Consider the following 14,434-nt stretch of genomic DNA (forward strand, 5'->3'; position numbering starts at 1 on the left):
ATTACGCGGACGAACAGTGCCGCGAAGTTCGTGCATAAGCACCATCATCATCCTCAACACGGTCCGTGAGAGGCAGGCTTCCCTGAACTCTGGCAGCTCGGTGATGCATTGCGGACTTGACTCGCCTTCCGAAATGTAGGCCAAGCACCCGGAATTTTCACGGCAGCAGCAGTTCTCCTCCTCAGTTGGCATTAGCTCGCACCGATTGCACGTGCACCAGGTGGAGACGCCGTCCATGCGACATGGTCCAGGCTCTTCATCCGTTGACTGGTCCTCCCAACTGCCGTCCGAATCCCCATCGTTTTCGCGTGCTTGCCTTTCCAGTAGTTCCTCCTCGGTGTACTCGGGCTCGTACATATACGGCATTATTGTAGCCATTGTGTGGTAAAGAAAGTAAAATAATTTACAGAGATGGTACAGGTGTTCACAAGGCCTAGAAGCGGCAAAGGTAGCTGACCAGAGCACAGAAACGAGTCACAGAATACTCAAAGTAACACAGAGAGAGGAATGGAATCGAAAATCTGCTGCTGTGTGTTGTGAAACGGTGTGTTTATACTTATTGAGGAAAGAGGCGTCCTGCCATTTCCATGGCGACACTTCATTAGCTGAGGCGCAGCGATTGTTGACACGAAACGTGCTTTGGCGTTGGGAAATGGGCGGTACGAGTCTGCTGATGACAGGCTCAGGGGCGGGGGATTTGATTTAGTGCCGCAAAAGCAGGTGAGCCAGGGCGATGGGGGGAAATGATAGGATTATCAGAAAATGGCGGCTGATTTCGAGTGCGTTAATGGACGAAAAGTCGGGTAAGGTCCATAGGAAAGTTTTCTACGATCTACCGATTTATGCTTAAAAACACATGGCCGAACCATAGGAACAATAAAAAAAAAGTCCCGGAACTATCCTTTAAGTGTAATTGTAATGATGTAATGAAAGTAGTATCTGTAATGGGCTGGATCCCGGATGGGCCATCAGATTGGCTTTAGCCAATAAAGGAACTAACACCTATATACTCTGTATGTAGCTTGGGATACTAACCAATACAAAATACTCATAAACATTGTAATCAATATTTTAGTATGATGCCGTTGATTCCATTTTTCTAGTTTAAAAGCTGCTCACACTCATTGTAATACGGAGAGCCCATTGAATGCTGTCCCGGCCAAGATTCTGTGTTTTGAATAAAGCTGAGTTTTTCCATGCACTTTGAGTACTCCATTACATACCCTGTCTGTGGCTTGGATTGAAAGCACCCAATTCAACTTTATATCAGCCTGCGGTGTCTTATTCAGTTACCCTTTCATAAGAGATATTATTAGCGGGTCAGTGCATGCAGGGAGAGTGTCAATTTATGGCCAAGGATCCCTCGTGTTCCCGGGCACATCTGTAGCCCTAGCCCGGGCCTGCATGATGTGATCAAACCATGAATCATGAATGTGACACTGCCTGGCTTTCACATCTAGGAATAACTTGATCCCTTTCCCGGGTAGCGCATCTCTGTGTTGTAATAAGCATGCACGAAAGTAGGGGTTAAAAAAAAAAAGATGAACATTATATCCCCCACAGAATATGCAGCATGACAAGATTTACACTGCACTGAAGTTTTTGAAAGAGACCTTGACAAACCTTTCTTGAATAGCTGCAACTTGTGCACGTTTATAGGAGTACTTATTCCCTTTTGTGTTGGTCCATTGAAGGTCACAATCAGATTTGACTCCCTCCAGTCCCAGGATTGTTTTTTTAAATGTCTTTCTTTGGATAATTCATTGCACCAGCACCAGTATAGTTTTTAAGGTTATTTGTATTGTGAACCCCTCTTTTACTTCCCTTAGGTCTCTAGTTGGTTGTGGGTCCAAGGGTTGCACACCCTTTAGCAATTTGGGGGTTAGGCCTTCCTTCTCCTTCTCCACCTGTCTATCAATTACCAGTTGATGCTCCTCTTGTGCGAGCTGTATAGAAGCCAGGTCTCCCCCCCCTCAATCTTCTGAGTTTGTCTTCCGCCTTCCCCATCTCTTGGGTATTACTACCACTATCAGTACCTTCTGCTAATTTGGCTGCACTTACTTGTCTATCAGAATGCCTTAGTGAGGTTCCCCTTGTTGTAATGTTTGGAACCTCGGATAAGTGCAGTCTAGCGTGTGTGTACTTTATGTTCTCATTCATCTTACTCAGTTTAGGGGGAATAAAGCAGGTCAACAGCTGGAGTGCCTTAAGAAGGCATTGTCTGTCTGATCTGAACACCTCGTTTAAGCCAGACAGAGTCTGATTTAACTCAACCATACCGGTCTCCAATTGCCCCCTGCCACGTTTCATCCTGTCCATCTACACCCTATTGCAAAAAAGCCACAATGGTGTAGTTTCACTATCGATGTTGGGCCAAGTGCAGCCCCAGATCGATTGGAAGGCTCGGACCTCCAGCTCTGCCTCTGGCATAGATCCCATATTTCATACTTCTGCACTTCTTTCCAGATTTGTCTTGCAAGGTGTATAGGTTCTAGCATCGCTGCTCCCGTTTAAATGCTGCTCATAGGTTCTACAGTTATATCTTCCCTAAACAGGATAGGTGGATACTTTGATGGTTGAGTACATGACCTGGCTTTGTTGGTGTCTCAGGCTCTTCCACTTTGGTCAACATACTCCTCACCATTGAGACAGTTCTCTGCATAAATTAGATCGATTGACCATTCAAGGGCCTCCAGGATTGATCTACCTGATATATGTTGAGTGATCTGTTTGGGAGTGTGGGGTTGGGATCAATTGCTCAACTCCCTCCCATCAATATGTACAGTTTCTATTGCATTCTAAAATACAGTTTTGGCTTTCTTGCCCATTTAAAATGTACTTGCTAGGTAATTATTTGTATCATGGGTGCACAAAGGTACACTGTTTGGATTTAACATTTTGCTTAAGGGCAATTTCTAGGTGACGTACCTTACAGAAATGACATGGCAATGCACAATACATTTTTCTTTAATAACACATGTTTCAGTTACACTAAATAACCTAACACTGGAGTCTGTGAGAAACTCATGGTGCCAACAAGTAAGACAGACATAAGTGATCACAGTTTAAGGGTGTTTATTGAACAATGAATTTAGTATGCGGGTTGGAAAACACCTATTCTAAACCTAAATCTAGGATGGGAGCAAGCATCAATCTTCAAATGAAAAATAAGGCAGTCCTAGTGGTGGTGTGTCAAATCAAAAAGGCCTATACTAAGAAATCTATTGCCAAACCTCCCAACTAATACAAAAAGCGGTGCAGGATAGTTCCCAAAAAAAGAAAGAAGTGTCTTCAAATAATATGTCAAGATGCTGTAGCTTGGGTCTCCCTTCCCCATGTTTTGGACACAGGATAAAATGAGAGCTAGGAGCACCGTACAGTCTCGGGCCTCTCCAGCATGAGACTTGGAGCATAGTACGGTCTCTGAACTGTCCAGCATGAGACGACAGTTCCGATGGCTATTCTCGGGACTGTCAATGGCCAAATCTCGTTTCCTCAGAAAGTCTCTCGCCTTTGGGGGCGATATGTACAAAAAACAAAAGTTCTGTTAACAAATGAAAAGTTTGTTCCCAATGTTCACTGGGTGATGGGTTCATGCTTGGCTGCCCCTCTTTTGGGAGTCAACCCTTCCCAATCTCATACCACAGCTTCATGTGGCGTGACGATTTCACCCATGGGTGCCCCTCTCCTTGGTGTTGACCCTTCTCGTATCATATTGTAAATTATACCACTGAACTTAAGACAAGGTTATAATACTTAGAGGTGGATGGGGATGCAGACGTTAATCAAACATCAATAATCAGAACGACTCAGGAAGTTGGCAAAGGGCTTTCTGTTTTAATATCAATTATCTAAAACAGGGAGTACAATGTGCCTCATCCGACACCGCACAGCTCGATCTTGCAACATTTCATAAAAACAGTTATTTTATAACAAATATGTGTCACTGCTGATGTCAGACTACGTGGCTACCTACAAAATGTATGAGTACCTGTGGTTGGCTCACAGTGAACACGTATACGTTCTATATAGCCAGTGGTTATGATTGGGTACCTATGTTAGGTGGGCATCAAAACCCACCCCCAATAACTGGTCGTCATTGTCGTCACTAAATGCACAACGTTCTTCAAACTATAGGGCTCTCAATTACACAGCCCACTATGATTGGTTTGGCACCGTTGTACCCCTCTAGAATCTTCAACACGCTGGCAGCACGCAGGCTACCATCCCAGGTGCATGGAAGCTCGGCGTGATCATGCCTCCCCTCCAATTAACCCACTATCCATCAACACTCCTTCAGTCTATCCGACAATTAGGCTTTTGAACTTGGCCTTGTAACTGTTGACTTTGTCCGGGAAATAAAGGGAGTATAGCTTCACTCTGTGTTCTAGTTTCGGCACAGTGTGACCCAAGCTATTTCAATCTCACCCATGCGACTTGAAGGCCACTCTTTTCGAGTCTTTTGCATCATTTAATCCTATTAAATAATGAACTGTAGAAACCTTTAGTGTTTTTTCATGCTGCTTCAAACAGAAGTGTGCTCTTTTCTCACATTCGTTCTAGCCTTTTTGACAGGCATCAGTTTCACTGTGGTCTTGTTTCCTTGGTTCTGGGACTGTCAATCTGGAAAAGTGAATACCCTTCATTTGAATGACGGACGTAACTTGATGGCCGTAGGCCAACCGTCTTATGCACCAAATTATAGAAATATAGACTGCTATGCTTGACCAACAAGCGGCCATTTTAAACGTAGCAAGAATCGCCATTTTGCTTGTTAACCATTGCTCATTGCTTTCTGTCTAAACTGCTTTGCAGATTGCAATTCTTGCGAATTCTGCTTACTCTGCTCAACTGTTAACATTGTTGTCTGAATATGAAAAGACAAGGTCACGGGACTGAGGAGTTCGTTGAGTAGCTCAGAAAGGAATGCCCACGCTCCCTCTCTGTAGCCTTGGGAGAGAGCTGCAGAGCATTTAATCACTTCACAGCTGCCAGCCAGTCTCGTACGATGGTAGAATATGTTACAATAAAACAGCTAAAGGCTTGAATTATGCTCTTCCTACGGCCCCCCCCTCGCAAAACCCTTTAGAGCGTGTCGGCTCCCAGGACACGAATAGCACCTCATAGATAGCAAAGTATGGATTGTGGCTCTTCCCCCGTGTGCAGCTTGTTTCCATGAACAGAATCACTGTGTTCTGTTCAACAACTAAAAGATGCCTTCACACTTTCTAAATTGACATTGTTACTAGAATAGACATCGAAAGTGTCATAATTGTCATACCCATCGGAAATGTCCATCGTCATCCCGAGTTCAAAGAGGTCTAGGCAAAGGGGGTGTTAAACATGACATTGCTGATTGTATGATATGCATTTTGTATATATGTAACTGATGTACGTAATTCACTCTCTTGCGTCCCTTGAGGTCTAGGAAACACCAGAATTGGCCAATTGAGACCATTTTTGCTTGCAATAAACCCTAGTATTGGGAATTTGAACCTCGTGTCTGGCGCACCTTTTCGTGTATGGTTATTGCCTTGTTTCCATAGCACGAGGGACCCCTAAAGGCCCCTTTCAAGATGGCGCCCGAATAGGGACCCTCCCCCACTTGCCCCATCGTATACGTTGTAACGGAGTAAAGGCGGAAGAATGGCGAGGACGGGACGATCGAGCCGGGATCAAGAAGTGTACGGAGCGCCCTGTAGAAGTGTGGAGAGATTCCTTCAACAGATCTGCACACATCTGATCCCTGATCGACGTACTGGGCCAGAGGGGAAAGGAGGCGAGGGTCCCGAGACGAGGCAGAAGCCAGAGAAGCGCATACACGACGTTGGGAGAGGTTGCGTTAGGACAGGCGACTTGTTTTATCAGGTGAGTCATTCCCTGATTCAAATAAAAACCTGATTTTTGGTAGAGTGTTGATTTTGCAAATTCAAACGTCCAGGTAAAGGTTAGCTAGCCAGAGGGGAAGGTTAAAAAAACATGCCTGGAGTACTGTCCACTTTAGCGGGGCTTTTCAGCTGCGGTAGACAGTCCTTGGAATATGGCCAAAGTGCACCGCCTGGGGGAACGCCGGCTTATGATATGTATGCAAAATATGGTGTGGGTGCCATAATATTTTGTGAAATTAGGCAAACTAGAAAGCAACCCGACCATCACTGGCCGATTAATGGAAGTTTTGAGATTGCGAGGATAGATAACCTAGAAAGGGTGCTAATTAGAAAGAAAGCGCGACCCGCAGCTTTTGAGACTGTCAAAGATTGGAGGAGGGAAGCAATGCTCCGACTTAGGAGTAGAGAGAAGCATGCGCGTAGGCACAAAACGAAGCTTGAGGTAGCAGAAGGAAAGGAGGAGGAGGAGTGGACGGCAAGTCTAAGACGGGAAGGGAGACGTGACCAAATGAACATAGAAAGAATATACCCGCAGCGGGAACTACACATGGCAGATGAATTAATGGAACATTTGCTAACTAACACGGGTCGAGGCCCAAAACCAGAATCGAAACCAAACACGCCAGTAGTGACTGCGCAGGCCCAACCAGTATCTCTCATACCCCCTCCCGTGGCCCAAGCACTTCCCCTCACGCAAGCATTAATCCAAGCCCTACCCACAGCTCGAGCCCTCCCACAAGCGCAGACCGTGGACACGCAATTTCCCAGCACCCAGGAAGGCCCTTCACAGATGCCACCTGTGTCACTTGTCCCATCCGCACCTCCCGCTCCAGAGACAGATTCAGCACCATCCGCCCCTCCCGAAGTCGAAATTGAGACCGGGGAGGCGAGAGGCGGGGCTGAAGGAACAGGATTTGGACGGGTAACTCGAAGCGCGATCAGCAAAGAAAGAAAGATTGAATTACGGCAAGAGGCAGAAATGTACATAGAAGGAAATGATGGGACGGCAGCATTGGCCTCATTGTATGGGTACCGAAGAAGCAACGAGAGACAGGTAGTGTTGGAATGCATAGGGACATTTTTGGTGGGAGAATGGAAAAAGGTACTTGACAAATTACCACCACAACGATTGTTAGATTTGAACCAATTAGCATGTTGTAGAATAAAAGATGAAGAAGTAAAGGAACATGTGAATGGACTTTTTGATCTTAAAAATGAGTTGGATAATGAATATGACGAAATGTTTGCTGCACCTGGATACAGGGGTTGGGATATTAGAAGAGAGGGGAGAGGGACGGTAGAATCATACATAAAGCGGAGACATTCAATGTCATCTGTACAGAGGGGCGACAAGCTGAAAGTGTGTATACGAGAAGCAATAAAATGGGTGTCGAATCCTAGTATCCCAACAATGGTCATACATGACATATTTGACGAATATTCCATGCCAATGAAAAGAAAAGCACTGCAATCGATGGCTGAACACTTGATGGAGAAGGATATAAAGAATAATAAGGCTAGCCCACCTGAGATGCTAGCGGTATACAAGAGAGCATTCGAGCGAAGTACAGAAGAAACAGGCTTATCACTGGACTTAGGAATACTATTGAACCTAAGAGAAGGGGGAGGGATCGTGAGTGGGGCATTTCCAATGAGAGAGGTTCCGCCCACGTTTGTACCAAAAGTAGAGATCCCTGCGACGGGTACAGTAGGAGCGCAGGTAACACCAGCCCATTTCACCGCCCAGTATGTGCATGTCCCCTTTCCCAGGCAAGAGGTGAATACTATAAAACAGACGATTCCCGATATAAGAAAGAATCCAGCAGATTTCTACAAGGAAGTAGAGTCAACCCTGAGATCAGCAGTGCTTACTATGAGCGATATAGATTTGATTTTCCCAGTCATTTTGCCAGAAGATATATGGAAACAGATGAGGACGGTAGATGACGTGGGGGCTTTTGGCGCCACATGGGCGGAGTTACTATTGGAGGACAAAAATAGGAAAGTAGGGCAAAATCCGGGAACCCGCATGGCAGATCTACCAGAATGGATAATGCAGAGATTGAGGGAAATAATTCCAGAAAAAAGGATTCAGTGGGACAAATTAACTACATGTGTACAGGGCAAGGATGAGCCAGTAACGGATTATTTCAATAGATTTGAAGGAGTATTCACAGACTTCAGTGGGCAGGATGTGAGCACAGAGTCGGGGAAAAGGCTATTTGTTGATAAATATGTGAGGGGACTAATATCACCAATTCAAGATATGTTAATGACGTTGGAAAGTTCCTGGGCAGCAAAACCGGTGAGTGAGATATTACACATAGCCCAGTATTGCGAGAACAGGGTAAATGTGGCGAAAGAAAGAGAGGTGAAGGATAGAGTAAATTTAAAAACGAGGGTGTTACTGCAGCAGGTCATTGGATACAATAGAGGTAGAGGAAATGCACAAGGCAGAGGAAATTTGAATAATATGCATGGGGTGTCATTGGGAGTAAATCAATATGCGTACTGTAAGGAGGAAGGACACTGGCGAGCGCAATGCCCGCACCTACAGAATAGAGGTGGGTTTGGTCAGAGAAGGCCTCATAGAGGACATCAGGGGTCAAACGGCCCAAGCAGAAATAGCATGCAGCAGCAGCAGGGATATACCAATGGAGGTACTCAAAACCAATCCTATGGTCAAAACCAAGCGCAACAGAACCAGGCATTGAACCAAAGTGTTTCGAACCAAAATCAGGGCGGGCAGGGCAAACAGAGAAATGATCAGAGTGGAGGACATCGAGGGGGAAATGGGAATATTTTTGATACACAGACAAACACGTATTATAGCAGCAGCGGTGATTACACATCGGACAATGTGTTATTTTCGCGATAGGACAGCCCACGGCAGGGGTCGGAACCAGTGTCTATTCCCGTGAATCAGAGAGGACCCTACGTAGAAATGAGAGTCGGGAATAAGTAGCAACGTTTCCTTGTAGATACAGGGGCACAGAAGTGCTCGATAGACCACCACTTGGTTCCGGAGATACCACTGTCGGGGCAAAAGAATGTTTCTGTAGGGTTCGCAGGTACACCAGTAATTAACCCCATGTCCGAAGCTGTCCCAATTCCAATAGGACCATTTACGGAACAGTGTCCATTTCTTTTGACAGAAAATTGTGGAGAGAACTTGCTAGGATTAAATTTGTTGAAAAAATTGGGGGCAGTCATACATTGTACGGCAGATGGGGTGTTCCTCACGATGTGGCCTCAAGATACACCAGTGACGGAATTTATGTCAAAAGCGTTACCAGAAGAGCTAAGTAGAGTACCAAACTGTCTGTGGGCAATGCATGATAACGATGTAGGATGCTTGAAAATAGAGCCAGCAAAAATAACTTTGAAAGAAGGTGTTACACTACCACGAATTCCCCAGTATAAAATTTCTGTTGAAGGTGAGAAGGGATTAAAAAGTATTGTTACTGACCTGGTGAGATTGGGGGTGGTTGAAGAAATTGCAGGTAGCAAGTGTAACAGCCTGATTCTTCCAGTTTACAAGAAAGGAGGCAATGAGGTACCCTATTGTTTCATAATTGATCTGCGCGCATTAAACAAGGTGGTAGACCCACAATTCTCTTTGGTCCCAGATGTCACAACGATACTGACAATGATACCGGCCACTGCAGAATACTTTAGTGTAGTTGATCTGAAGAATGCATTCTTTAGCATTCCAGTGGATAAAAGCAGTAGATATCTGTTCGCGTTCACTCTGGGAGGTCGATCATTCACATTCACACGCATCCCACAAGGATACACAGAAAGCCCGAGCATTTACAGCAGAGCGCTAAAAAAGCCGCTAGACATGCTAGAATTACCCGAAGGTTGCATACTCCTGCAGTACATAGATGACTTGTTATTAGCTGCTGACACAAAAGAGATCTGCAAGGAAAGTACTATATTACTATTGACACACTTAGCGACCCATGGTCACAAGGCAAGTTTGAAGAGATTCCAATACAATCAGAAGGAGGTGTCTTATTTGGGTTACCTACTTTCGAAAGAAGGGAGAAGATTAACACCAGAACGCATAGAAAGTATTTCTAGTATGCCTATTCCAAAAACTCAAAAAGGAGTGAGAGCTGTAGTAGGCATGGCCTCTTATTGTCGGCAGTGGATCAGTAATTTTGCGTTGATTGGGAAGCCGATGATAAAGTTGACTAAAAAGGATGCAGTGATGCCTTTACAGTGGGATGAGGAATGTCAGAAAGCATTTGAGCAATTGAAAGCTGCATTGTGTGTTACGCCAGTTTTAGGCACTCCTAACTATAAAAAGATCTTTAGACTATTTGTGAGTGAGAGTGAAGGATGTGCATTGGCGGTTTTGACACAGGAACAAGGTGGAAGAAATAGGCCGTGCAGCTATTATTCTTGCGCGCTGGACCCTGTAGCGCGCACTACCACGATGTTTGTGATCTGTCGCAGCGGCTGCTGCGTCAGTGAAACAAACAGAAGGAATGGTATTGGGGCACACTTTAATTCTGATGGTGCCACATGCTATAGACGTTCTATTAAATAGGACACAGACGCAACACCTCACCTCAGCTAGACTGACAAGATATGAGCTCATCTTGTTTGCACCCCACATCCAAATTATGAGGTGTAGCGCATTGAATCCTGCAGAATTAATGCCACTGCCCATAGCAGAAATTGGTGACAACGAATCACCACCCCACGATTGTTAAATGGTCACTGAAGAAGAAACAAAGGGAAGAATTGACTTGAGCGACAACACACAGAAAGAGCCAGATGGGGAGTTATTTTGTGACGGCTCTTGTTTTAAATTACCTGATGGCACATCAACGGCCGCATATGCAATTACTACCCTAGAGAATGTTGTAGAAAGCAGAAGAATCCCCTACAATTCGGCACAAGCCGCAGAAATAATAGCACTGACCCGAGCCTGTGAACTCTCTGAGAATATACACGTTTCCAAAGCGCCTAGCTATAGTGAAGTGCGAGGCGCATAAGAAAGTAACATGTAAAGTGGGAGAGGGAAACGCATTTGCAGACAGAATTGCGAAGCAAACAGCCACAGATTTGGGAAATAAAATGATGACAGTACAGACTGAGGAAGTACCTTGTATGATAGAGAATGGAGGTGCCACATTCAAAGAAATGCAGGCTGAGGCCACGACCGAAGAGATTCAGGGGTGGGCTGTGGGCTCTGCTGAGTTAGATTTGGAGGGATGTTGGGTGGACAAAGAGACCAAGAATTGGATGTTGCCAAATTGTTACCTAACCGCAATGGTTACAATGGCGCATAGCCCTACCCACATTTGCGCGAAGAAGATGGTACAGCATTTATCCACAATATGGAAAAATGAGCACATAAAAAAGAATGCAGAAAGGCTAGTGCAGAATTGTATTACGTGCCTGCAACACAATGTAGGGAAGGGAACCGTGACTCCAGCAGGTAGTTTCGGCCCACCCTCTATGCCATTTGAGGTGGTCCATTTTGATTTCATAGAAATGGAAAGGTGCCAGAACTACAAATATGTGTTAGTGGTGATTTGTGCATTCAGCAAGTGGGTGGAGGCATATCCTTTAAAAGACTGTACTGCCATGTCAACGGCAAAAGTAATGTTAAAGGAGTATTTCTCCCGGTTTGGGTTGCCCCGTGTCCTGTGGTCAGACAACGGCCCACACTTTGTGGGCGCAGTAGTGCTACAGATCTGTGCAGGTCTGCAGATAGAGAAGAGATTCCACAGTTCCAGGCATCCCAGTTCTGCCAGGCTTGTGGAGAGACATAACGGAATCTTAAAGTCAAAGATAGCCAAAATCTGCGCTGGGAGCAAGTTGAGTTGGGTGGATGCATTACCCCTAGTGCTATTGTGCATGCGCATGTCTGTGCAGGCTAAGACTGGGCTCTCCCCCTATGAAATTATAATGGGGAGACCAGCAAATGTATGGTGCGCACCGCAGCCCAAAAGATTATGTGAGGTCGAGCATCCTATGTTAAGCACGTACTGTGGACTTTTAATACAGAAGTTGCGTTTGATTCATCAGCAGGTGCAGGAGGCGTTACCAGTGCGATATATCGGACCGGGGCACTCCTGGAGCCTGGAAGTTGGGTCTTAATGAAGAACTCTGAACGGAAGACAGCATTAGCACCCAGGTGGCGCGGCCCCTACCAAGTACTTTTGGCGACGCAAAGGGACATCCGAGTAGACGGACGGAAGGCATGGATCCATGCAACACATGCAAAAAGATTCCCAGGACTGCTGACAACTTCCGACGACCAGAGAAAGGAAACGGTCTCGGAAACGAAAGAAACCGTTGCCAGTCCATTGCCACAGCATCAGCCTGAGTGAGAAGTGAAAGATGAAACAAAGCCCAAGCGAGAAGTGAAACTCGAAACAGAGCCTGATGAGGCTGCCAGTAAGGGGAGAGGGCGAAAAGTGCCCCAACGTTGCTCAGCAGAAACAAAATCACTGCCGAGCGACACAAACCCTGCATTGCTAACACGAGCAGAAACAACGCGTGTACCCCTTTGGCGCCCACCAGATTCTGCAAATGCACCAAAGCCAAAGAAAGAAACTACATCATTGCCACGGCGCTCATCACTACCCATCATTGTTCCACAGGCTGACGCTGAGCCTGATACTGGAAGTGCAACGGCACTATTCACGGATCATACAATACCAGGAGTGAACCGGTATAATTTGCGGCCTCGACAGGCAAAGTGATCCACAGATCTTTGGTGATTTTCTTTTGCCTTTGGTTCCACTCACGGACGGAGTAGGAGCCAGGGGCGTAGAGGAGAGAAGTGTGAGAATTGTGCAAGTCAGACAATTCAAGACTCACGGCTCCTCGGTGCGCTTATAAAAGTACATGTGTCAGGAGCCAGAGCAGGACAAGCTGGACGCACATAAGTACTAAGGCTGATAGAGTACATGTGTCCTAAGCCAGAGCGGGACAAGCTGGAAGCACATAGTACTCTATCATTAAAGAACAGTTCATAAATCGCCTGAGCAGTGGGAGAAAGAACAACTAATCTTGCTTGGAGTGGATAAGTGATCGAGGCTGTGAAAGGGCTGGCAGAATTGAACTGTGACATTTTTCGTTTAACTTTTCTGGCATCGAGAACGAGAGACATTTACGACGAACTTTGCCAGCAAGAAGAAGGACGATGAAGAACAAATCAAGACCGGTTTCAGCCTCCTCCTGCACCCCTGCTGAAAAGATGATAGATTTAGAGACTGTAAATTTAGGGAAAAAGCATGGTAAAAGGAATAAGGTACTGATTTGGACATTGCTCCTGTGTTTCTTAAGTATGGTAGTACCAACAATAACAGCTATTACACTATGGTTCCTGGAGTACGTACACCCATTAGAAACATTTTTGCCAAAAGCAGCTACTGAAAGCCCGGTTCATGTAATCACTGGTACTTTGCCCCCAATGGAGGAATGACATAGAGAAGGATACGGCAACAATACATTGTTGCTCATCATGAACATGACCCATGCGGTTTTAAAGAAAAAAGATTGCTGGGTTTGCGCCCATTTACCACAACACGGTGGGAAAGGGATAGGCTGGTATGTACAACCGTTACCATTGATTTATTCATGTGAAGTAACATTGAGTGCAATGTTCTTTGGGAAATGGAACAAGAGTAATGCGGGTCAGCTAGATGAGACCAATATGAATGAATTTGAGGAAGTGATCATGAGACCTGTGGGTTGTTCCATATTCCAAAAAGCTTGCTTGTTTTCACTAGAACCCATGAGGAAGAATACACGAAAGATAACAAGACTAGATAGATTACATAGGCAGAATAGACCAACCCCGCCAGCAGAAAAAACATCAGTAATGACATTTCGAATGAGGGATGAATGGAATAAAGATGCTGTGCCCCCTGCCTATACAGTGGATCACAGCCCCAAAACTGCTCCCCTATGTTTACAGAAAAAGGGTTCCTATAAAGTAGGAACGTTTAGCAACTGCCTGAACACAGTGGTTTTAAAACACAAAATAGAACCTGTGTATGTAGGTGACCCTGTTTACTTTATATGTGGGGAAAAAGCATATCCATGGTTACCTAGGAACTGGGGAGGTACATGCTACCTAGGTCTACTGTTTCCAGGAGTGTTCCTCTTGGAGACAGCAGAAGTAGCCAGACGAACAAAAGGTAGAACTCAAAGGAGTATCGAGGATGGAATGATAGCAATGGATATAGCCAAATCATTTATACCATTCTTGTCCCAAATAGAACATTCTTACAATATAAGAAAACTGTCTGGAATATTATATTAAAAAAAACAATAGATTCAACAACAGATATTTTATTGAATATGACGTTAGAAAAAAAAGGAATAAGACTAATGGCACTCCAAAACAGGATGGCTCTCGATATAATATTAGTTGATCGTGGGCGAGTTTGCAAACTCGTAAAAACTGCATGCTGTGTGTATATAGATGATTACTCCCCTACGATATTTAAAGCAATCCGGAAATTACATGCCATAAGTTCCACACTCTCTACTGAAGAAGGGGTTTGGGGGAT

Source organism: Ambystoma mexicanum, chromosome 6p (assembly GCF_040938575.1).
Source record: "Ambystoma mexicanum isolate Mex_15411 chromosome 6p, UKY_AmexF1_1, whole genome shotgun sequence".
NCBI classification, from domain to species: Eukaryota; Metazoa; Chordata; class Amphibia; order Caudata; family Ambystomatidae; genus Ambystoma; species Ambystoma mexicanum.